Raw genomic sequence first — 25561 nt, forward strand, 5'->3', positions numbered from 1 at the left:
ATGGCTCTAGCACTAAACATTCCTATTTTAACAATTTTAATTTTAAAAGTAAAAAAAACCAAAAAACTGAAAGATATAGCTATGAAGTTTGAGTGTAGAACAGGTGTGGACATGATTTTTTTTTGGTTCATTTTTGTTTTTTAAAACAATCTTATAAGGGTAGTCCAGATGTTTTCCACAAATTAAAAAAGGTGGAAGGCAGGTCAAACGATTGCCAGCATGGCTAAAAAGTGATATGAAAGATGCTATTTTAGCCAAAAGATCTTCTTTCAAAAATTGGAAGAAGGATCCACCAGAAGGAAATAGGATAACTCATAAGCATTGGCAAGTTAATTGTAGGACATTGATAAGAAGGTCTAAGAGTATTTGAAAAGAAGTTGGCGAGAGAGGCAAAAATTGATGATAAAAACTTTTTAAAATATATCCAAAGCAGAAAGCCTGTGAGAGGGTTGGTTAGATTGTTAGATGATCGAGGGATTAAAGGGGCACTTAGGGAAGATAAGCCTATCATGGAAAGACTAAACAAATTCTTTGCTTCAGTGTTTATTGAAGGGGATGTTGGCGAGATACCCATTCCGGAGACTGTTTTTTCAAGGGTGACAATTCAGATAAACTGAACCAAATCACAGTGAATGTGAAAAATGTGGTAGGCCAGATTGACAAACTGAAGAGTAGTAAATCACCTGGACCAGATGATATATACTCTAGGGTTCTGAAAGAACTCAGAAATCCAATTTCAGACCTATTACAATTAATTTGTAACCTATCATTAAAATCATCCGGTGTATCTGAAGACTGGAAGGTGGCCAATGTTGCCTTGATATTTAATAAAGCCTGATTGACAAACTGAAGAGTAGTAAATCACCTGGACTGGATGGTATACACCCCAGAGTTCTGAAGGAACTAAAAAATGAAATTTCAGACCTATTAGTAAAAATTTGTAACTTATCATTAAAATCATCCATTGTACCTGAAGACTGGAGGATAGCAAATGTAACCCCAATATTTAAAAAGGGCTCCAGGGGCGATCTGGGAAATTAGACCGGTTAGCCTGACTTCAGTGCCAGGAAAAATAGTGGAAAGTGTTCTAAACATCAAAATCACAGAACATATAGAAAGACATGGTTTAATGGAACAAAGTCAGCATGGCTTTACCCAGGGCAAGTCTTGCCTCACAAATCTGCTTCACTTTTTTGAAGGAGTTAATAAACATGTGGATAAAGGTGAACCGGTAGATATAGTATACTTGGATTTTCAGAAGGCGTTTGACAAAGTTCCTCATGAGAGGCTTCTTGGAAAAGTAAAAAGTCATGGGATAGGTGGCGATGTCCTTTCGTGGATTGCAAACTGGCTAAAAGGAAACAGAGAGTAGGATTAAATGGGCAATTTTCTCAGTGGAAGGGAGTGGACAGGGGAGTGCCTCAGGAATCTGTATTGGAACCCTTACTGTTCAATATATTTATAAATAGTCTGGAAAGAAATACGACAAGTGAGATAATCAAATTTGCAGATGACACAAAATTGTTCAGAGTAGTTAAATCACAAGCAGATTGTGATAAATTGCAGGAAAACCTTGTGAGACTGGAAAATTGGGCATCCAAATGGCAGATGAAATTTAATGTGGATAAGTGCAAGGTGATGCATATAGGGAAAAATAACCCATGCTATAATTACACAATGTTGGGTTCCATATTAGGTGCTACAACCCAAGAAAGAGATCTAGGTGTCATAGTGGATAACACACTGAAATCGTCAGTGCAGTGTGCTGCGGCAGTCAAAAAAGCAAACAGAATGTTGGGAATTATTAGAAAAGGAATGGTGAATAAAACGGAAAATGTCATAATGCCTCTGTATCGCTCCATGGTGAGACCGCACCTTGAATACTGTGTACAATTCTGGTCGCCACATCTCAAAAAAGATATAATTGCGATGGAGAAGGTACAGAGAAGGGCTACCAAAATAAGGGGAATGGAACAACTCCCTTATAAGGAAAGACTAAAGAGGTTAGGACTTTTAAGCTTGGAGAAGAGATGACTGAGGGGGGATATGATAGAGGTGTTTAAAATCATGAGAGGTCTAGAACGGGTAGATGTGAATCGGTTATTTACTCTTTCGGATAGTAGAAAGACTAGGGGGCACTCCATGAAGTTAGCATGGGGCACATTTAAAACTAATCGGAGAAAGTTCTTTTTTACTCAACGCACAATTAAACTCTGGAATTTGTTGCCAGAGAATGTGGTTAGTGCAGTTAGTATAGCTGTGTTTAAAAAAGGATTGGATAAGTTCTTGGAGGAGAAGTCCATTACCTGCTATTAAGTTCACTTAGAGAATAGCCACTGCCATTAGCAATGGTTACATGGAATAGACTTAGTTTTTGGGTACTTGCCAGGTTCTTATGGCCTGGATTGGCCCCTGATGGAAACAGGATGCTGGGCTTGATGGACCCTTGGTCTGACCCAGTATGGCATTTTCTTATGTTCTTATGTTCTTAGGGTGATCCAGAAAACTATATAGACCGGTGACCCTGATTTCAGTGCCGGAAAAAATCATGGAAATTGTTATAAAGAATAAAATCACAAAACATTTAGACAGACATGGTTTAATGGGACACAGCCAGCATGGATTTACCCATGCTGGCTGCCTCCCAAATCTCCTACATTTTTTTGAAGGGGTGAATAAACATGTGAACAAAGGTGAACTGGTAGATGTGGTGTATTTGGATTTTCAGAAGGCATTCAACAAAGTCCCTCATGAGAGGCTTCTAAGAAAACTAAAAAGTCATGGGATAGGAGGCAATGTAATTTTATTGATTGCAAACTGGTTAAAAGACAGAAAACAGAGATTATGATTAAATTGTCAGTTTTCACGATGGAAAAAGGTTAACAGTGGAGTGCCTCAGGGAGCTGTATCTGGACTGGTGCTTTTTAATATATTTATAAATGATCTGGAAAGGGGTACGACAAGTGAGTTGATCAAATTTGGATGACAGAATTATGCAGAATAGTTAAATCTCAAGTGGATTGTGATAAATTGCAGGAAGACCTTGTGGACTGGAAGATTGGACTTCCAAATGCCAGATGAAATTTAATGTGGACAAGTGCAAGGTGATGCATAAAGGAAAAAAAATAACCCTTGCTGTAATTACACATTGTTAGGTTCTATCTTAGGAGTTACCATCCAGGAAAGAGATCTAGGCATCATAATGGATAATACATTGAAATAGTCAGCTCAGTGTGCTGTGGTAATCAAAAAAAGAAAATTCCTAACATTCTGTTATTAGGAAGGGAATGGCAAAACTGTGGATGTCATAATGCCTCTGTATCGCTCCATGATGAGACCACACCTTGAATACTGTGTGCAGTTCTAGTCACCACATCTCAAAAAAGATATAGTTGCACTGGAGAAAGTGCAGAGAAGGTGACGAAAATAAGGGGCATGGAACAGCTCCCCTATGAGGAAAGGCTAAAGAGGTTAGGGATGTTTAATTATGAAAAGAGACTACTGACTGGAGTTATGATAGGTCTACAAAATCATGAAAGGACTTGAACAGGTTAATGTAAATCTGTTATTTGCTCTCAGGTAATAGAAAGTTTAGGGGCTACTCCATGAAGTTAGCAAGTAGCTCATTTAAAACAAATAAAATCTTTTTTTTCACTTAGCGCATAGTTAATCTCTGGAATTCATTGACAGAAGATGTGGTTATGACAATTAATGTAACTGGGTTTAAAAAAGGTTTGGGTAAGTTCCTAGAGGAAAAATCTAAAATCTGCTATTAATCAATAAGGAATAGTAGGTTGAGATCTATTTAATGTTTGGGAACTTGCCTTCTATTTGACTTGGATTGGCCATTGTTGGAAACAGGATGCCAGGCTTGATGGGACCCTTGGTCTGACTCAGTATTGCTTATCTTATGTTCTTATGGTACACTTTTCAAGACAGCAGAGATGTTTATTAACACTGGACAACTGATTTTGTTTTCAGAATCCTGTGTCTCACTCTTAGCATGCATTAGAACAGTTTTAGGCAACAAAACATTGCTTTCGGCTGCATCACTTTCTTGGACTTCAGCCAGTGGTAAGCGCAAGTTCTCAACCAGTTTCTATAACACCAGATAAATGATCTTTTGTAGCGCTACCACGTTCTCAAGCTCAGCAAGCACATTAATCAAAGTCTTAAGAACTGCATTATTTGTGTGAGATAAGGTGGGCACAAAAACAGGTTCATGTAAAATGCTTTGTAACTTATATTGGGAGTTCGTCGAGTCTGTGCCGGGGTTACAAGGTAACAAATTCTTTATCAACATGAGGCTAATTCCAAAAACCATTTTCAGAATCAATGACAAAGCAGGAGAATATCTCCCTTTACCAAGCAGTATGGGAAAGATCAAACTTTAATGAGAACACTGCTAACTTTAAGGTTTGCAATCTGGCTTAAAATAGTGTAAAGTCGTAGGAAGTTAGTTTCAGCTTCAGAGCGCAGGGAATTTTAATGTGCCAGGCAGAAGTAATATATTTCTAAAACTGCCGGTAACTCACAACAAAGCAGATTAACCCTTTACAGGCAAGCATAGAAAGACTCCATTGTTAAAATAAGAAAGGGAGCGGAAAAAAAAAATTTCCTGGTACCATTTGCGGCAGTAGCGGGTTCTGCTCTTTATTTGCCCTGTGGTCTGTATCACACAGTTAGACTAAGAAAATAAGCTTCACTATATGGTTGATCTGAAATAATGAACCACAAATCCCTTTTAGAACAATTTTCACATAAAATCTACATTACTAGTTACCCCGATATCGGGTGATACATCCGATGTAACCAAAAAAATTTTTAAACACAATCTCTTTTACCCGAAAAATTTTTTTATGATGAGAAGAGGAACGTTTCATATATTGATATAAAAAAAAAACCCCCAACGGGTGATATGATCATATTATAATCATGAACGGACCTCCTCCATCCTGATTTTTTCTTTGTGATACACCAAGTGAAATAAATAGATCTTTCGTTTAAAAATCTTCAGCTTGTTTTTAAATTGAGACTTGTGAAACTATAACAAGCTATATCAAAGTCCCGACATTTATCTATATCTTGAAAAAACAGCCTTCAACAGGCTATATCAACGTCCCGACTTATCTGATGTTGAAATAGAATAGCCCGACGTAGCCACATTTCAGTTCCACTGAAGGACCTTTCATCAGGGAATTCGTCCTTATAAATCCTCCGTCGGTGAGTTACAAGTCAGTGCATTGTTTTCAATCCGAGTCAAAAGACTCTGCCAAATCCTCAACGCCAAAGACTACCGAATGAAACTTTAAATCTTGGTGGAAGGATAGCTGATTGTCCAATCCGTCACTACGCTGTCATGACGTCACAACGTCTAAATCACAATGTTCAATCACGAAGCAACAATATGTACTGCAATCATAATAATGAGCCTCAATCAAGTAGCTCATTCAAACCCTGTGGCGCCTATGTGTGTAACGTGAAAATCCAATATGCCTCACTTCTATTCAGTAACCCACCACGATCCCCTCCTCGCGGAGAAACCTGTACATGATCCAAAACGGTCCATTTATCCATGAATAAATGTCCATGCTGTATACAGTGCATTACAACGGGAGCAGTCAATGTTTTTGTGTTTAATTTCGATTTATGCTCATTCAAGTGCGTCTTGATTTTTCGAGTCTTTCCTATATACACTTTCGGGCAGGTGCAAACAATAGCATACACAACATGATGTTTTTAAGGAATCTCCATTGATCGTGACGACTCGAGGGGCCAACATCAGAGATAAGTTGACCATGCAACTACACAACATTTAGTTCACAAGTAAAAATGGCAGCCACAATCATTGTGGCCAATGTACTCACTGCCAGAATAGTCTGGATGGTGAAGTTTGGGTAGAGCCCCTAACAGAATATAAAGTGATTCGGAGATTTCAAACTACATGCAATTCGGATGTTGTGTATGTTATTGCTTGCACCTGCCCGAAAATGTATATAGGAAGGACGACTCGAAAAATCAAGATGCGCTTGAATGAGCATAAATCGAAATTAAACACAAAAACATTGACTGCTCCCATTGTAATGCATTGTATACAGCATGGACATTTATTCACGGATCTTAAATGGACTGTTTTGGATCATGTATAGGTTTCTCCGCGAGGAGGGGATCGTGGTGGGTTACTGAATAGAAGTGAGGCATATTGGATTTTCACGTTACACACATAGGCGCCACAGGGTTTGAATGAGCTACTTGATTGAGGCTCATTATTATGATTGCAGTACATATTGTTGCTTCGTGATTGAACATTGTGATTTAGACGTTGTGACGTCATGACAGCGTAGTGACGGATTGGACAATCAGCTATCCTTCCACCAAGATTTAAAGTTTCATTCGGTAGTCTTTGGCGTTGAGGATTTGGCAGAGTCTTTTGACTCGGATTGAAAACAATGCACTGACTTGTAACTCACCGACGGAGGATTTATAAGGACGAATTCCCTGATGAAAGGTCCTTCAGTGGAACTGAAATGTGGCTACGTCGGGCTATTCTATTTCAACATCAGATAAGTCGGGACGTTGATATAGCCTGTTGAAGGCTGTTTTTTCAAGATATAGATAAATGTCGGGACTTTGATATAGCTTGTTATAGTTTCACAAGTCTCAATTTAAAAACAAGCTGAAGATTTTTAAACGAAAGATCTATTTATTTCACTTGGTGTATCACATAAAGAAAAAATCAGGATGGAGGAGGTCCGTTCATGATTATAATATGATCATATCACCCGTTGGGGTTTTTTTTTATATATCAATATATGAAACGTTCCTCTTCTCATCATAATATTTCTTTTCGGGTAAAAGAGATTGTGTTTAAAAAAAATTTTGGTTACATCAGATGTATCACCCGATATCGGGGTAACTAGTAATGTAGATTTTATGTGAAAATTGTTCTAAAAGGGATTTGTGGTTCATTATTATATTGTATAAATCCCTTTTAAAACTGTTGGGTGCCATTTAAGAGTTGATCTGAAATAATGTCAAGCTATATTTTTCTGTAGTATATATCTATCTACCTACACACAGAGACACACACACACACATGCTTATGAGAAGTCCTGAGACAATTAACAAAACAAAATGTATACTATATAATTTATCAGCACATTATGCAAAAGTAATTTCCCCAACTAAAAGGGTATAATTATATACAAAAGGCTAGCAGAAGTTGTCACCTTTCTTAATAAGGCTGTCTCCGTGCCTCCCAGATGGGTGAATCAGCCAAGGGAGTTCTTGTTTGGAGACAGATCAGCACTGGAGATCTCTATAGTCATTTCTCTGCAGGGAATCTGGATGAAGTTTGAGGTGCTGAAGATTTTATGCACCTTGGGATAGGACATATGCCATCTGGACTTCTTTATATAGCCTTTTTTGTTATATTGCCAAACTGCTAATAAGAAAAACTTTACTGCGTATGTACTCTAAAATGGTGGACTTCTTGTCTTTTTTTTTTTTGTCCACCGCTTATAATTGCCATGTTATCAATGGCTTTAAACCTAGCACATTCCATCCTGAGCAAGTGCCAGGTATGACCTTGAAACTTTGCAAACTTCATGCTAGAAAAAGGAAGTGCTGGGGTGGGTGGAACTGCTTCTCATATGTAGTGCTGTTTGTCTGTTCTTAGCAAAAAATGCAGTACTCTCTCTATAATACTGAGGGAAAACTGAAAATCGAGAAGCATGAAGCTTAAGACTGCATACAATCACTATAACAATATGACAGTATTTTTCCTCTCATAAAAATTACACACTTAAACTCTGTATTGGTGTGTAATTATCAGGCAGTGGGAAGTTATTGCAGAAATAATTAATTTTAAAGTAGACTTACGGCAGAGTTTGATTACACATTGGCCACCAAGGCATAAAACAAAAAGAGAGATAAAAATAATTGCAATAACAGCAATTATGTAAGCTGGTTTCTTCCCAAACCTCTAAATCACTTTGGGCATCTATACTTAGGAAGTCTTAGGAGTTCTAGTGCTACTATAATTAGATAAACTGCAGCTTGTTGAAAGAGTAGAAAATATTTGGAAAAAATATCATAATGACTTTGATTTAAAAAGAAAATATAAGAAGGTCTTTTGGGACTTAGTGTTGCATCCGTCGGTTTCAGACTGCTTCAATCTCTGTGCCTCACCTTTCTTCCTTCTCTCTCCTCAAGCCTTGGGAAGATGGCTTCTGCCGTGTCTTAATGCCGCTCTCTCCGGTGTCCCTGGATCAGCAACGGCGACGGTGTTCACCATAATTTTCCTGAGGGCCTCCTAGGTTGCGCGCACATATGCCATCCACGTCATGGTGGGAACCTCGGGGGCGTCCCTTCTGAGTGATGTCATCACATCCTGGTTTTAGCCTGCCCTTCGTTTTGCTAACAAACTGAATTAGCAAGGATTGGACTGCCTCCAGTCTAAGCTGCTTTGCCGCTTCCCAGCTGCTGCAGGAAGCTCTCTCTGCCCTTCGGGGTATTTCTTCACTAACCTGGGTACCCACTCCTCGGGGGCCCTTCTGCTCTATTTCAGGTACCGGGTACTCTCTCCTCGAGGGCCTGCTCTCCCTAATCTGGTGCCTGCCACTGAACAATTTCTGCCTGCCAGGACCTTCAACAATACAGCTTCTACTTCAGTGAGTACTAACCCTTTCCGTCTGTCTCACCTTCAGCTTCAGCGCTCTGTCTACATCCGGAACCTGTCCCTGCTACGCCGCGCTGCCTACCACCTACTCGAGTGTGAGACTGGTCTCCTCTGCTGAGGACTGGGTTACCTTCACTGCTGACCGCTCCCCGGGCAGTACCATCGAGCTGTCTAGCCTAGTACTGCAGGGGCTCCTCCCCATGGGAGTGGCCATCACCGCAGTACCCAAGAATCCATTCCAACACCTCATAACCATAACACTTATGCAGTCAAAGCAGTTCCAAGTCTTGGTTCATCAGAATACAAAGTAGTAGTCTTATTGCTGGAGGCTCTGACCCTTTGTAGACACGTCAGCATTTGAAATACGGAGTTGCACAGGAAATGGCCTGTATGCAAAAAGAAATGTGCAGTTTAACATAAGTGTTGCTAGGAAATGGGTAGGTCTCTAGTACTAGTTAACACCAAAGGGGATAGCAAGACAATTCTGGCCCATTAGTAGCTTTATTAAGGATTTTACTACTAGGGCTGAGATATGATTAGCAGTTCTAGTTAGCTACACCTAATTGGGGAAACGGGGCTCCCAGAAACCATGGAATCCTGTGGGTCTTCTAGCAAGAGGTCTGGCATTGTGATATGGATGTGTGTAGGAAGGTTATTTTGTTTAAATGGAAGTTGGGACCCATTAAGCACTGGGAAATGGAGAAACTGGGGTGTTAAGAATTACTATCATTTATAGAAACAGTTTGAACAAATCCATAATTTGGGCATCTGGTAACATGAAGATATATCACAACAGTTTTAGTATTTTTACATCCAGTAGAGGGTATATCTGCCTACTTCTCATCCTTGTCAATGCAGTCATCTACTTCCCGCCCTAGCTTTGGAATGCATGGATCCAGGCTTTCTTGCCTTTAACTTTCACGGGCCTTTAATTTTCATGACACTAGGTGTGGTGAGTAATATTTCTTGCCAGCATGATTCGAGAGTTGTTCCCTGAAAAACGTTTCAGATCAAGATCATGTCACTAGGTTGTATGCTATGTGTGATGTCACCTTGTAGTCTTTGGTAATGCAACTTTAATCTGTTGAGAGGTCTTAGAAAAAGCTTTAGTTAATATTTTGTAATATAAAATCATTGAATCTATTAGTTGAAACAAATCCCGTTCAATCAAGTATATGCCTGGAGCTAGGGATATTGGGTGTTGGCATGGTATGCCCAGTAATCACTTCACATAGATCCATATTTAGTGTTTTAGCAAGACTGCCGGCAATACCGCTGGCTAAGGCAGTGATCTTAACCTTGTTTTCATCATGACACACCTGATAGATGATATTCACGTGTGTGACTCATTGCACACTACATTTAACAGCTATACTAAAAAAAAAAAAAAAAAAAAGAAATCCTCTATCTTATTGAAAATGATGCAGGAGAAAGATAACATTCTTTCATTTCAATAACTGCTTATAAAATATCATTAAATATTTTTTTCACAAAAATGTTAATCTTTGCTTGCTAAATCAGTGAGAAATTTGGGACTGATATGCATTTGCAGCACATAGTTTTTTGATACGGACAAACTCTCATGGATTTCACTGTCAACCTCAAAGTTCTGACCTCTTCTGGAGTTTATACAAAGCAGAGTTAGGATATTTTCCCTTTCAATTCACCAAGCAAAAAAAATATTCAAATTCTGATACCCCCTCAGTAATAGTACTTCAAAATCCTTTCCCTGCTAGCAACTTTATGAAATAACATGAAAACCTACTAAAAAGGCATTTAGAAATTATATGACACACTGTTTTTGTTATGAGGTGTTGGAGTGGATTCTTGGGTACTGTGGTGATGGCCACTCCCATGGGGAGGAGCCTCATGAGGAACCGCAGTACTAGGCTGGACTCTATACATGCAGACACAGAGAAGTTGTATTTATTGTACAGTTCGATGGTACTGCCCGGGGAGTGGGCAGCAGTGAAGTAGTCAAGGGGTCCTCAGCAGAGGAGACCAGTCTCACACTCGAGTAGGTGGTAGGCAGCGCGGTGAAGCAGGGACAGGTCCCAGATGTAGACACAGAGCGCTGAAGCTGAAGGTGAGACAGACTTGAAAGGGTTAGTACTCACTGAAGTAGAAGCTGTATTGTTGAAGGTCCTGGCAGGCAGAAGTTGTTCAGTGGCAGGCACCAGATTAGGGAGAGCAGGCCCTCGAGGAGCGAGTACCCGGTATCCCAAGATAGGTACCTGAAATAGAGCAGGACGGCCCCCGAGGAACGGGGCTGGGAAGCGGCAGAGCAGCTTAGACCAGAAGCAATCCAATCCTTGCTAACTCAAACGAAGGGCAGGCTAAATACCAGGATATGATGACTTCACTCGGAGGGGACACTGCCGAGGATCCCACCATGACATGGATAAAGACGTGGGTGGTGTGCACTGCACGCGCGCACCTTAGGAGGCCCTCAGGAAAATCATGGCGAACACCGTTGCCGATCTGGGGACAGTGGAGAGAGCGGCATGAAGATGCAGCAGCAGCCATTTTCCCAAGACTTGAGGAGAGAGCAGGAAGAAAGGTGAGGCACAGAGACCGACGGATGCAACACCCACCAGCCATACCATAAGAGTACTAACACCCAGGAATTGAAAAGCAACAACCTTACCTATGAAAAACTAAGACTGCAAATATATAACACAGTACACTTACTATTCGAAAAACAAAGAAAGCCAGACTGCTCTAGATTACTACACAGGATCTACATCCTAGTTTGTAGAATCCCTCACCTCTGTCAAACATGCAGAATGCACACTGACTCATATTTAATACAGAATAAAAGACCATAAATTATAAACAAGCAATCAGAGAAAAACAAACTCCTGAAAACGGAGGAGGGAGAGGTGGGGCAGGATACAGCATGACCTGTTGAGAAGTGGACCCTTGAGCCGGCTTGAAGATAGTTGGCAACTGCTGAGGGAAGGCCTTCAGCGGACCCCGAGGCTGGGAGGTGGATCAGGGCCAGGAGACCTTCACCTATACCAACCCCCGTTCACCGCAGGTTGAGCCCTTGGTTACTGATGGGGCCAGCAGGACTTAGGTGGGGTCTCCTGGTGAAGAATAGTCAGAGCACAGTCCAAGTCGAGGCAGGCGGCAGTGGAACGTAATCAAGGGAATCCGGAGGTCGAGGCAGGCAGCAGCGATGCAAGTTGATGAAGCGAACCAGAAGTCAGGACAGGCAGCAGGCTAGTGGAGACCGAAGACAACCAAGGATCAAGGCAGGCAGCAAACAGGGGTACCAGGAGCGAAGCCGAAGTCAGGAACCAGAAAGACAAGCCGAAGAGGAATCGGGAACTGGAGCAGGAGTATAGGAGCAGAGCAGGAACACGGAGGCTGGGCAGGAAGATCAGGAATGCAGCAACTAGTGGCAGCTGGAGACTTTACCTCAGAGGTTTGCTTGGTAAGCCTCGCTATTTTGATTTTCTTCACTCTTCTCCCACTGGTGAGTGGGAGGAGCTTTGGACTATAAGACAGACGCGGTTGCGGCGCGACACCTAAGCCACGCGCGCCCAAGGCCGAGTGAGTTTCTCTGTGTTTGGATATCTTTTTCTACTGAATAGCAGCTTGAGGCTCTCTACTGCAGTGATTGCTTCGACCCCTTTCGGGTCTGACGTCAGAGGGAGGTGCCGTTTCAGACGTCCACAAAATCGACGTCTGAACGGCGCATCGCCGTCGGCGCGTCGCCAAAGCCGCGCCTAAGGGGCGCCCGGCTTAGCCGGCTTCGCCGGAGAACGCCGCTACATGAGAAGAAACACACCAGGAAGTCGGGAGGTAAAGTGACTGTTTTGCTTGATGCTTTTCGGAATCAGTAGCCATCGGAACCTGTTTAATACAAACTGAGTCACCAGGCTCCTAATTGAACATTGTATTTGAAATGTTGTTTTCTTCACTTAATTGAAATAGTGTTGCCCCTTCCTCATAGTGATGCCACATACTAAGAGGAAGGGGAAGATAGTAACAACATCAACACCAGTGATTGATAGCAATCAACCCCGAATTCAGGAGTTTTTTTGGAGGAACTATATTAATACCAGGTGCAGAAGTCGCTGGGACTGGAGTTCAGGAGCAGGAACACATTCCCCTGACTTATGAGACATCATTAAGCCCTGGTGCTCCCTTAACACCTGAGCCACCAACGGGAAGAGGAGGAGGTGAATTTACATTTGAGGATACCACCCAGACTCTGGCTTTCTTATCATCTTCGGATAAAAGGGGGGTAGTGGGAATAGATCTCCCACAACAGACCCCTAAATCCCAAGTGGTAATTAACCAGAGTCAGGGCAGTAGTACCGTTTTGGCCTCTAGGGTAGAAAAGATGGAAGGCAGACAGGCGGAAATGCTAGCTGGTCTATCAGTAATTGCTCCCACAAAATTTACTATGGAGGAAATTGGTGGTTTGATTCTTTTAATTCAAAAATCTATCAATGACTTGACAAAGACAGTTCAACAAAGTTTAGATAATAACAAAATTTTGCAGATAAAAACTGAAAAAATAGAAAAATCAGTGATAAAATTAGAACAAAAGGTTGAAGAGATAGAAAAAGTTCAAGTAAATTTAATTAAATCAAGGGGCGCACGGCTTTGCCCAGCTTAGCCCGGTGAAGAACGGCGAAGAATTTCCTTCCTTGGAATTTCCAGCGGTCCTTAGAGACATTGACAAAAGAAAAGACCATTGTTGTTTCGAAGGAGCTGCCCTACTCCGTGGTAGTTATTATTTCAGTTGTAAATTAGATTAATCCTATTATGCCACATACAAAAAGGAACGCCCGTGTCAAAGAAATTGCCTCTACACCTATTTCAACTACGAGTCAGCCACGGATTGAGGACTGCTTTAGTAGAACTTCATCAAATGCACCGGGTCAAGCCGCTGGAGTTAACAGATTGGAGCAGGAACTGAGTCCTGGACTAATTGAAACATCATTGAGTCCCGGTGCCCCTGTGAGTCCAGAGCCTCCAACGGGTAGGATAGAAAAACTTTTACCTGAACATTTACTAATTTCACCAGTTTCTGGTTCCTCCAGAGGAACAGATAAAATATCTGTATCCTCGGAGAGCCCTGAAGGAGGGGGTTCTAAGGAGCTTGGAGAAGGGAATGCTTCCTACCAAGAAGGAAAGGCATCTATAGGAATAAGGGAAGAGAAAATCCAGGTTACAATTCCAAGGGAAATATCCATCTTTAATTTAAAAAAAAATTTCAAAAAAATTTCTCTTGAAGAGATAGGAAGTATGATTGTATTAATGCAGAAATCCATTAATGATTTGTCAATTAAGGTACAAAACATATTAAATCAAAATGTGGCTACACATCAGAAGGTGGAGAAATTGGAGAGTTTAGTAAATATTACTGAGGGGGAAGGTAGCCGAAATTGAAAAAGTCAGTCTAATTTGATTAAATCTGAAAAGATTTCTAGTGATAAACTTGAATTACTGGAAAATCAAATTAGAAAGTTTTAAATTTCCCAAAAATCCATCTGATTTCTCCGCGAAAGCTCTAATTACCATCCGAGAGCTCTATCAGCTGTTTGGACTTTGGAACTCAGCTCCACTTTACATTTTCATCTTTCCCGCGGCTATAGTGACGCCGAAGAGAGCGGCCACGCCCCCAACTTCAACATCATCAGAGGGCGACTCACTATAAAGTTAGCGGTGACAGCGGAGGGGCTCACTGCCCTTGTCTCCGCGAAAGCTCTAATTACCATCCGAGAGCTCTATCAGCTGTTTGGACTTTGGAACTCAGCTCCACTTTACATTTTCATCTTTCCCGCGGCTATAGTGACGCCGAAGAGAGCGGCCACGCCCCCAACTTCAACATCATCAGAGGGCGACTCACTATAAAGTTAGCGGTGACAGCGGAGGGGCTCACTGCCCTTGTCTTCACGAAAGCTCTAATTACCATCCGAGAGCTCTATCAGCTGTTTGGACTTTGGAACTCAGCTCCACTTTACATTTTCATCTTTCCCGCAGCTATAGTGACGCCGAAGAGCGGCCACGCCCCCAACTTCAACATCATCAGAGGGCGACTCACTATAAAGTTAGCAGTGACACTGTCCGGCGTCACGCGACGAAGGAGCGCAAACAAGGGGCCTGCCCCTTTGTTCTTGCCCCTTAGTTCTGACCTTCGTTATTTGATTCAGTGCCTTTGAGCAGCAACAGATTGTTAGCAGAAAACCATGGATATACCAGTGGTGTCAGGTCGAGGTAAATATAACGTGTTGTCCCCTAGTCTTAGAAAAAAAAAATATAATACCTACGCTACCAATTGTACCTCAAACAAAGGTGATAATTCTAATCTGTTGTCTATTATTCCGTCGTTATGTACTACGTTACTTCTTTCTACTTTATCATTTATATTTTGTAATGCCCAATCCATTCGTAGGAAGATCCCTGTCTTATTAGATTTAATACATGCACAGAAACCAGATTTTTTCTTAATAGTGGAGTCATGGTTAACAGACTCTGACACAGTAATTTGGAACAATTTTAATTCAACAGATTATGTATCCAGATCAGAACCCAGACTTAATCGTAAGGGAGGTGGCTTATTAGCTATTATAAAGTCCTCACTAAATCCTGTTAAAGTACACATCTCTCTTCCTCATGCTTTAGAAATAATGTTAATTACGACAACAGCTTTAAATATATGTCTGATCTATTGTCCTCCGAGATATTTGCATGCTGAGCTATCTAGTTTCCTAGAAGTTATTTCAACCCTTCCGGTAGATTTATCAAAAACTATATTAATAGGAGACTTTAATTTACATATAAATTCTTCTACTTTATCTAATATTGACTCGACTTTCTTAGATGCATTAGCAGGCCTTGGTTGGGAACAATTAATTCAGGAACCTACCCACCAACGTGGACATACTTTAGACCTTTTATTTTGTAATTCATCTTATGTTTCCCTGCTACCTAAACATATTAGTATTGTACCTATACCTTGGTCAGACCATTTTCTTATCCAGTTCAAATTAAGTGTTCAATCCCCCGTTCTTAGAACAAGTAGTTCTCAAGTATTATGGAAAAGGAAATTTGTTTCTTCAGAGTCATTTATTGAAGCATTACCTGCTCAATCAGTTTTTCAGACTGCGTCCTCATGTTCAGATACAGTAAATACCTGGAATTCTATTATTTCCACTACTCTAGACTCTTTAGCCCCTTTGAAAAAATTCACTCCAAAAAAAGAAAAAAACAATACTCCCTGGTTCTCTCAATCTCTGCGCACTCTCAAATCCCTCGTTAGATTAAAAGAACATAAATGGAGGCAGAACAAATCCACACAGACAAAGAATGATTACAATAGTACCTTGAGGCGTTACAACAAAGAAATCAACAAAGCAAAAAAATCTTTTTTCTCTAAAAAAAAAAAAAAAAAAAAAAAATTGTCGAAGCCCATGGTAATCCTAACGTTTTGTTTAATATAGTAAAATCTTTAACCACAATCAATAAATCCAATAATTCTAACTACAACATAGATGACTGTAATAAAATAGCATGTCATTTTCAAAACAAAATTGAAACAATTTCTAAAGAATTTCAGCATTTGCCAGTTCCTATTTTCAAAGATCCTCCATCGCAGCTATCCTGGACTGAATTTGACCTTATTTCGGAATCCTCTATTCTGAAAATAATACAGAAACAAAAAACAACCAATTCTCCTCTCAATCCCTGTACAGGAAAATTATTTAAAGCTATTGCTCCCTATACATGTCAGTTTCTGAGCGATTTAGTCAACCAATCTTTATCTTCTGGTATTTTTCCTGATAATTTAAAGAAAATCGCAATTCTTCCTATTCAAAAAAATAAATCAAAAGATCCTCTAGATCTTAGTAATCTAAGACCAATAGCATTGATCCCTTCACTAGCCAAACTTATTGAATCGGTGGTCTTAAATCAACTTTCTAATTTTTTAAGTGACAATGATCTTTTGCATGCAGGCCAGCATGGTTTTAGGAAAGGCCACTCGACAGAAACTTTATTACTTTCATGTTTTGATACAGTTTTTCGTGGGTTCGACGCCTACACAGATTACATCCTCATTTCTTTAGATATTTCCACTGCGTTCGATACCCTGAATCACCAAATACTCCTATCAGGTTTACAGTCCATAGGCATTCAATCTACTGTTCTTTCCTGGTTTTGATCTTTTCTAACTAACCGTTCTTTATATGTACATGTTAACAATCATTGCTCAGATTCATATATTTCCTCAACTGGTGTTCCACAAGGTTCATCTCTGTCTCCAATACTTTTTAATATATATCTGCTTCCCCTTTGTCACATCCTCACAACTCTAAATGTTTATTTTCGTATTTATGCAGACGATATTCAGTTGCTTGTTCCCTTTAATAATTCATGGTCGGAAACTTTTTCGTTAATATCTTTGGTCCTTTCTACTATCAATACCTGGTTAGACCACAATCGTCTAAAATTGAACCCTTCAAAAACCATGATTACACATCTCTCATCTATTTCAGAATCTATCATAGGCCCTCCTTCTCATTTAAGCTTCAAAAATATTCAAATCCCTGTCAGCACCTCTTCTGTTAGTTTAGGTATTACAATTAACTCCAACCTTTCTATGGCTAATCATATTTCTAACATAACAAAAAAATCCTTCTATAAATTGCATTTATTGAAAAGAATTCGACCTCTTCTGTTTTTCAACGATTATCGTACAGTTTTACAGTCCCTAATTTTTTCGGGTATGGATTATTGTAATGCCTTATTCTTAGGATTATCTGACTCTGCTTTATACCCTTTACAATTGATCCAGAATTCTGCCGCTCGGTTGCTTGTAGGTACCTCACGTAGAACTCACATTACTCCGGTCTTACTTTCTCTTCATTGGTTACCGATTAAGTATCGAATTCAATTCAAAGTATTATCAATCATCCATTCTCTTATCTATAACACCTCTTCTACTTGGCTATGTACAAATCTCCGTATATATAAACCCTCTAGACATCTTAGATCCTTTTCAAAAAATGTATTAGATATCCCCACCGTCAAATTGGCAAAATTCGAAATAACCAGAAAAAGAGCATTTTCAGTTGCAGGTCCTGTTTTATGGAATTCACTCCCAGATCATCTTCGTCTCACCTCTTCTACTCAACAGTTCAAAAAATCACTTAAGACTTATCTATTTCAGAAAGCATACTCCTTATCTTTTAATTCATAATAAAAACATTCATTCATTCATTACAACAGTTCCATCTTCTACAATTCATATAATACCCATACGAAATTTATTTTTCATTCACTCCGTTTGTTATTTTATTGTTTAAAAAAAAACCGCAGGTCTTGAATGTTTATTGTGTTATTATTTTAATTGTTAGTTTTAATTTGTTTTAACTGTTATGTTTTTATTATTATGCATGTTTGGTTGTAAACCGTTTTGATTAATTCTTTCGAATTGTAAAAGCGGTATATAAACATTTTTAAATAAATAATGATCTGTTTAAAAGTTATTTGGTAAATGTGCTGAAATTTTCAGAATCTGCTATTCCAATGTTTTCGAGAATCTACTATTTGCCACAGAGGCAGGTGGTAGAAGGAAGTCAATGTATGGAAGACCAGGCTGTTACAAATTTAAATCTAACAGATATATTAGAGAAATCATCTGAACTTAATGTTTCTACTAGGGCTACTTTAATTGTACAATTTACATTTCTCACTGAAAGGGATTTTGTATTAGAAACCAAAAGTTACATTTGTATGGGCAAAATCTTAGAATTTTTCCAGATATAGCCCGGTCCACCCAACTTAGACGGAGTAAATTTATCTCTGAGAGCTGAAGTGGTGGAGAGAGGGGCAAAATTCATACTCAGATTTCCATGTCGTTTAATTTTATTTCAAAACTCCAGATACATTTTTAATTATCCTGAACAATTGAGATTGTACCTGGACTCTCACTCTTAAAGTCTCCTATAGAAAAAGGGTTAAAAGAATATAAGATGAAGTTTAACAATAATGATTTCTGGTTTAGGAATAATTATACTTTAATCACTGCTTAGATAACAACTGTTATGCAATGTCTCTATTTTCCTTGTATTTAATATATCTGTACAGAAAAGGAAATTCTGTAATTTCTGTAATTGTATTTTGGGATGTTCAAAGAAATGTTAAAATCCTTCTGATTCTGTATCTTGATAATTATTTGAAAAGTTCTAAATAAAAAATTAAAAAAAAAAAAAAAAGGAACGCAGCAACTAGTAACTCAGATGAGTAAACCTCATTGCAAAGCATAGAAGCAGCTGCTGGGTTTAAATACCCAGTGGGGTGTGACATCATCCTAAGGGCCGGGCCAAGGTTTCCCGCCATGGCCCCTTTAAAACCCGAGCTCTTGCGCGTGCCTAAGGGGCGGGGTTTGCAGCAGAAGCTCAGCGGTGTCTCCCTCGTGGAGATGCTGCCACGGAGAGGCCCAGCCATGGCAGGAGCCGACAGCAAGGCAGGTGAGAGCCCGGCCGAGTCCCGCAGCCGGCATTCATAACATGACCGTAACACTTTTGGCTTGGATTGGTGGTGGCAGTGATTGCCAGGGTTGAGGAAAAAGCAGCAGCAGGGAGCAGAAATGATAAATTTTAAGTATCAGCTTCTTACTCTGTACTCTCCTCAAGCAGCAAGCACATGTGGCTGTTTAGAAAGCATAAGCTTGCTATGTCAAAATTTTGGTAACACACGTTCCACCACTTGTCCCGACACACTGGTTGAGAACCACTGGGCTAGGGTAATACAGTTTATTCTATGACTTTAGTCAGTTTTGTTCATCTATTCAGTTTGGCTAATGAGGTTTGGGTTGCATACCCATAGCAGTGGTCATTTGTTAAATTACCTAATTATGAAATTCTTTGATCACTGTCAAGGCAAAGATACAGTACATTTGAGCGAAGAATGCAATCCTTGAGCAATAAATTTTTGCCACTATGGTATCAGTATTAGAATTCTGTCCATTATCAAACAATATTGGCAGTCTTGAGCTTTTGGCATATGCATGGAGTCAATTTGCATTTACAGTGAAAGGTTATAGTGTGCACACATGATATAGGTTTTCCAAACCTTATAAGAAGCATTTTCTTCCTATGGCCATATGTGTCATTTCATGAAAAGTCAAAAAAGAGATGATGGTAAAGGGTGACCATATATTTTCAGAACAGTTAAGATAAAAGGACAATCCATGTATATGAAATCAGATATTGGGATGATCAAATTAAAACCGAAATATCCAGCTTCAATATATTTGTTTACTTTCCAATATTTTATGTCTTATAAAATATTTAAGCCAATTGAAATTAATTTAAAAAAGAAGTGTAAATGTTTCCTTACCAATAAAGGGTGAGGGAATAGAGTCCAGAGATTTATTTATTTATTGAAAGATTTTATATACCGCTACTTACAATAGTGCACGAAGTGGTTTTAAGAGTTGGCATATATAATTAAACAAATATATTAAAACATTCCATTTTTAAACAAACATACTGCTTCCCAGTCCCTCCCCAACAATTATTTTTCTTTCCCTGTCAGTGAATAAGGGACTCTAGGAAAACTGCCAGTGAGCAGTCTTTGAGCATGCACATTTTTAATATCAGCCTCCAGAGCTGGGGATTATGGGGTTGGGTCCTATCTGGATTGCTAAAATAATTGTTGGCTATAAAGAAATGCTTAGCAGCAGCTATAAAAGAAGTCATTTATTGAGATAACCCAAAAGAGTGCAGTTACTAGCAAGGGAAATGAAGGAGCAGTCTCATAGAATGTTAGTGATACATTAGGTTAAATAAGTCACCACCTCTAATTTGCACACCAGATACAGGCCGATACAGTACAGTGCGCTCCGGTGGAGCGCACTGTTAGCCCGTGTTTTGATGCACTTTTTCGACGCGCTAGCTTTACCCCTTATTCAGTAAGGGATAATAGCGCGTCAAAAACGTGCGGCCAACCCTCCCGAAACTAATAGCACCCGCAACATGCAAATGCATGTTATTTGCCCTATTAGTTATTCCCGCGCAATTCAGTAAGTAAAATGTGCAGCCAAGCCGCACATTTTACTTTCCGAAATTAGCGCCTACCCAAAGGTAGGTGTTAATTTCTGCTGGCACCGGGAAAGTGTACAGAAAAGCAAAAATATCATGGCGATATTAAGTCGGAGGTCCCAATAGTAAAAAATAATTAAAAAAAAACATTAAAATCAGCTCGCGGATTGAAAACTGGATGCTCAATTTTGCCAGCGTCCGGTTTCCGAACTCGTGGCTGTCAAACTCTCACTGACAGCCGCCGCTCCTGTCAAAAACAAAAGAGGCGCTAGGGATGCGCTAGTGTCCCTAGCGCCTCTTTTTACCACGGGTCCTCATTTGAATACTGAATCGCGCGCACAGGAGCTCTACCGTGACTTTTACTGTATCAGCTTGTGAGTTAGCTACTTACTTAATTATATCACATCTATGCTAAGAAGATTGAATTCTTGTAAGTCATGTGATTTTTTTATTTTTTTATTTTTTTTGTAAACTGAGTCTAGAAGGAAGAAACAAAATTTTGTGCTGACCCTTAACATACCTTTTAACTGTTTACATATTTTTTTTAACATTTTTGCAGTTTTGGCTATTCCTATAAGTCTAATCAGTATAAGGTGCAAATACTGTAAACATGTAATACAAGCCTAGAGCTAAGATGGGATGCAGGCACTGACCTTAGACACATTTCTGCATTTCTAGTACTTTTTTTTTTTTAACAGTGAATTTGCTGCACTAGTCTTCTCCTGAGCATTCCTTTAGCAAAAATGTGATACAATACGTAAGAGAAATGACTTATATTGTGGCTTGCCTTTGCCTTGCATCTCTGGCTTTTCACATTTACTGAGATATACCTTATACAGGTATCTGTTTCATAAGAACTTTGCAGAGCAGTCTTTTATTTATGATTTGAATTACAGTATCCTAGTTTAATTCGGTATTGTTGTGGTGCTTAAGTTATTTTATGGCATTTGTGATAACCTGTTTGTGTCTTAATGTTTTTAATAGTTACAGAAACAATAATTGTATTCTTTTATTTCAGATGTTCATGGATAATGGTTGCTGGTCTTGTAACAAAGTTTGCAGACAAGATATTCAAAATTTGGCATTCAGATGTCTAAGGTATGTAAAATATAGTTTTTATTAAAGTAAATAGCAAATGAAATAGGAAAATATTTCTTAGTATAGTTATCTGATCTATCAGGGAATTGATCTAATTTATTTATTTACAAAGTTTTTTATAACATCCATATCAGGAATGTTTTGATAGGCAGTTCATAATAACAAGAAGTAAAAGTGCAACAGTACATAATAAATCATTCTCACAACAAATCATACTTCGACAGATTATATAAATTGAACATGATAATGAGACAAGGAATTCATGAAAAGTAATGAGCTTTCAATAGTTTTCTGAAGTTTGATAATCAATGATGTTTCTTAGTGCCACGGATAAAGTGTTCCACAGGGTAGGACCAGTGATGGAAAAAGCCCTAGCATGTATGGTTTGCAATTGGCAAATTTTGACAGTGGGGGATGATTAATGAACTACACTGGGAGTATATCTAGCCAATTTATTGGCCAGATAAGTTGGATCATCAACTCTATTTTGCTTTGTAAACCAAGGTTATTAACTTTAAACTGGATCCTATACTTGGGAGCCAATGAAGTTGCTGGAGCCCAGAAGAAATATGCTCTCTAAGAGGATGAGAGACAATTAAACAATCCACCGCATTTTGCAGCAGCTGAAGTGCCCCTATCATATAATGTTGCATCCCAACATATAAGAAATCTAAGGTGGTCATAATGATTGCTTGGACAAAGGTTTTAAAATCTGAAACAGGCAAGGAGTAAAGAACGCCTAGCTTGAAGATTGCTGACTTTACTGCAGCTCTGAATTGAGGCTTAAGGGAAATAGGGTCCAGTAATACACCCAGATATTGAGTAACAGTAACAAAAGCAAGAGCTAACAGTCTACAATAATATCTGGTAAATCAGGATTAGGGAGCAGTCTACTCAGCCATTCAACTTCAGTTTTAATAAGATTGAGAGTTAGGCAATTTTTCCTAAGCCAACAATTTATGGCAGAAATACAGCTTACTATGGTCTCATACACAGCAGTAATAGAGGCAGTAACCGGAAAAACTAGGGGGTAGATTTTCAAAGGGTTACAGGCGTAACTCCCGAAAACCTACCCCAAACCCCCCCTGTGCGCGCAAGCCCCGGGGCTTTTCTGGGGGGCGTGTCGCGGTGGCGCGTCATCCGGGGGGTGGCCTCCGGACCGGAACGTGGCGCGCCGGCAGCCAGCCCGCGTGTGCGAGTTACGCCTGCCTTGAGCAGGCGTAGCTTTGGGAATAAAGGTAGGGGGGTGTAGATAGGGCTGGGGGGGGGTGGGTTAGGTAGGGGAAAGGGATTGGAAGGTGAGGGGGAGGTGGAAGGAAAGTTCCCTCTGAGGCCGCTCCAATTTTGGAGCGGCTTCGGAGGGAACAGGCAGCGTGTGCCGACCCCGGATTTTATAAGATACGCGCATATCTTATAAAATCCGGCGTACTTTTGTTTGTGCCTGGTGCGCGAACAAAAGTACGCACTCGCGCTTTTTTATAAAATGTACCCCTAGTTGTATATCATCGGCATAGATTTTGAATTCATCCACGAAAGAGGAAATAGGGTATAGGGGTGCCAAATACAAATTGAGCAGCATGGAAAAGAAAGCAGAACCCTGGGGGATCCCTCTCAACAAAGGTTTCCATGATGAAAAGTACTGACGAGTTTTAACATGGAATTGACCCTGTGTCAAATAAGAGTGAAACCAGGAGAGGACAACACCATCAAAGACTGCTACTGATTCAGAAGGGTAGAATGTTGAACACAGTCAAAAGTGACTGAGATGTCCAAAAAAAACAAAATTAGGGAATTACTTTGGTCAAAATGGAGTATCAGACAATGAGAGCAGCAAAGTTCAGTGCTTTGATTAGCCCGAAAGCCGAATTGATTTGGGTGTAAAAAATGATTGTTCTTTATAAATTTGATGCACTATGCCAAAACCAGCTTCTCCAGAAGTTTGGCCAAGATGGGAAGATTAGAGGTGGGCCTATAACTGCAAACATTCATAACAGGCAGTTTAGCCTTTTTAAAACAGAAGTTACCACAGCTTCCTTTAAAAAAAAAACAAAAACTCCTCGGGAACTACACCCTGAGTAAGGGAGAGGTTTAAAAGGCTAACGAATAAATTCAATAAAATTAATCAATGAGCCAAGCAGAATGCCAACAGAGCAGTGATCTAGGGAGCAGTGGCAGGATCTTAAAGATTTAAGAAACTTTTCATCCTCAGGACTGCTAATGGGCTCAAATTGAGAATAGCAAGACATAGTAACATCTGATGTGGAGGAGCTAGTCACAGAAAATACAATTGGAGAGGCAGGTTGTAATGAAGCAGTTTTATCCAAGCAATAGGCAAAAGACTCTGTGTATGCTGAATGTACCAACAGAGCTACTTGATGACAGAGACAAACTGTTGACTATGGGGAAAAAAGTTCATGGATCAATTAAGCAGACTGCAAGCGTGATGTATAGAAAGTGTACTTATAAGAATGAAAGTGTATGCGATATTGGATGTGAACCGCTTTAAAGTGAACATCAGCAGAGTCAGAGTGAAAATTACATTGAAATATCAAAATAAAATATTTAATGCAAGACTCTTTCACTAATGGCTTGTCAGAGACCCACGATAAAATCAGTGAAGAAAACTAACTCTAAATTAATATATGAAAACATTTTAACATGGATTACAATTGTCTGAGCATACCTAAACTAATTAGAAGTCAGGATCTTTATAACATTATTACTAAATGGTCTGGATAGAAGATTAGTTTGATCATACTTCATCAAGTACTCAGTACCCATCTACTCCCTGGAGAGTAGGCACGGCAAGACCGGGTGTGCATACCGTGCATTTGCACGGGACAGCACACCCAGGAAAGTGGCAGGCCAGCGGCAGCAGGAGAGGATGTGGAGCTGCTGGCAGAGCCTATCCCACTGGCAGCCGAAGGAGAGAGGCTGCAGGTCACCAGCGCTCAATCCACCGGCAGCTGAAGGAGAGGCTTGTCTTTCATGTATGTGCATGCGTGTACACTTGCTGGCACACAGCTTCTGCTCCTCCCCACCCCCGTCAAACAGGAAGATTGGTGGGCCATGGTGGAGCTCATCCCACCACGACCTGATGACAACAGGAGACCGTGTGTGTGTATCTGAGAGCCTGTCTGTGTGTGCAGATGTGTGTGTGTGTGTGTGTGTGTGTGAGAGAGATCCTATGTGTGTGAGACTGTATAAAAACTTGTGTGTGTGTATGTTTTGAGCCTGTGTGTCACATAAAGGCTCTCATAGGCATGCACACACACACAAATGTATCTGTGAGGGAGAGGCAGCCTGTGTATGTTAGAGAGAGAAAGTATGTAAGAGAATGAATGTGTTACTGTGCAATTGTGAGAGAGGAGATTACATTTGTGCGGCCCTACCTCCCCCCAATCCACAACAGTCTCAGGATGACTGGAAATCAGATCGCAGGTATGGAGAACAGATTTTTAAATCCTTATTAGTTTTAATTAGTGGTTGTAATTTGATGATTCTGCTCCTTTGAAATATTTGATTTTTTTTGGGGGGGGGAGAGGAATAGAACATTTTTTTAATTATTGGATTTTTTATTCATCAGATTTTTTAAATATTGTATTGTTTTTGGGAAATTTTCGATATTCATTCTTTTTATGAATATGATTTTACTATTATTTTTATATTTCTTGATTTTATTATTGTTTGTTTTGTGAAGAATGGTACTGTCTCT

General features: G+C 39.7%; 1 protein-coding gene across 6 annotated transcripts in view; it reads left to right on the forward strand.

Annotated features, from left to right (window-relative positions):
* The window catches only part of MBD5 (methyl-CpG binding domain protein 5), a 600490-nt gene that overhangs the window by 72925 nt on the left and 502004 nt on the right, over positions 1-25561 (forward strand). For all 6 annotated transcript variants that reach the window (XM_029605434.1, XM_029605436.1, XM_029605437.1 and 3 more), the window contains exon 2: positions 21767-21846. The gene's annotated coding sequence lies outside the window, so the exon portion shown is untranslated. The remainder of the gene's footprint in view (positions 1-21766; positions 21847-25561) is intronic.

This window comes from Rhinatrema bivittatum, chromosome 6 (genome assembly GCF_901001135.1).
Source record: "Rhinatrema bivittatum chromosome 6, aRhiBiv1.1, whole genome shotgun sequence".
In the NCBI taxonomy this organism is placed as follows: domain Eukaryota; kingdom Metazoa; phylum Chordata; class Amphibia; order Gymnophiona; family Rhinatrematidae; genus Rhinatrema; species Rhinatrema bivittatum.